We start from the raw sequence: 1296 nt of genomic DNA, 5'->3' as shown, positions 1-1296 counted from the left end.
CTCTCTCTCTCTCTCTCTCTCTCTCTCTCTCTCTCTCTCTCTCTCTCTCTCTCTCTCTCTCTCTCTCTCTCTGTCTCTCTCTCTCTCTCTCTCTCTCTCTCCCTCTCTCTCACTCCCTCTCCCTCTCTCTCCCCCTCTCCCCCTCTCCTTTCAACCTCTTCAAGGTTGTTTCCTGTGAGTCATGTCATAACCTCTTCTTGTTTGTGTCATACTCATAGGAAGTTAACACAACAGTGTTTTGTAACATTTGTGTGTAAAGTCTCAAACAAAACTAATGTAATAATCTGATGCGGGAATGTGCAAAATGTGGATTATTTTGTAAATGTGGTATTTTTATTCATGGGTTAGAATTTGAACTTTCATTTAAGATTAGATTAACCCTACTCTATATACACTTCAGTATTTGCGTCATCTTATAAAACCACAGTGCTATAATGCATTTCAATTCACAACTGGGAAATATTTAACAGGACAGCCCTCACATCTGTTTTGTTGGATTCAAAGTGCTGGAGATCACAAGGTTTGTCTTTTCCTTTGCCTGTAGTTTTGTGCTGAGCTCAGTGTGTGCGTGCGTGCGTGCGTGCGTGTGTGTGTGTGTTCTGCTGTAAAGTTAACACATAGAGACACATTGAGAGAAACAGACATGTCTGACAGCAGCTGCAGTATAAAATCTCCCAAATCTCAAGAAGACGACAACAGAGAAGAAAAGCTCTATGGAAATGTTTTTGCAGAACTTGAATCTGTAGATCTGCCCTTAGAAACATCTTTAGGGTAAAGTCATTTTTATCTCTTTTGTTTATAAAATGCTATATAATACTTTCAAATAATTAACATTATATATATTTTGATGTATTTCTGTGTATATGTTTTTTAATGGCTTAATAAAGTTATCACACAATTTATCCACAATTGAACAATTTAAATATATGTGGTTGCACTTTATTTTACAGTCCTGTTCTATGTACAATGTATTTACTGTAAAATACCAGCCCTAAACCCAACCCAGTTTATTTACTTGAAAAAAAAGCACAAATGCGTTCAATGGTTTACTCCACTTAGGCTACTTATAATCGACAGTTCGACATAGAAAAATATGAACTGGCAGAAAACTGACTTTGATTTTGATTCAGCTTTCTCAGTTAATGACTGTGGAGGCGTCTATAGTCTAAAATATTTTTCCACTGGTGTGTCTTGCCCTCCCCAATATGGCGGCGCCGTTGACGTATGACACATGAGCGCGCGCGTGTGTGCATGCGCAGGGCTACGCGCCCTCTGTCGGTGGCGGTGTGTCACTGC

Source organism: Triplophysa rosa, linkage group LG18, assembly GCF_024868665.1.
Source record: "Triplophysa rosa linkage group LG18, Trosa_1v2, whole genome shotgun sequence".
NCBI lineage: Eukaryota > Metazoa > Chordata > Actinopteri > Cypriniformes > Nemacheilidae > Triplophysa > Triplophysa rosa.
Note: the sequence above shows the minus strand (reverse complement) of the source record.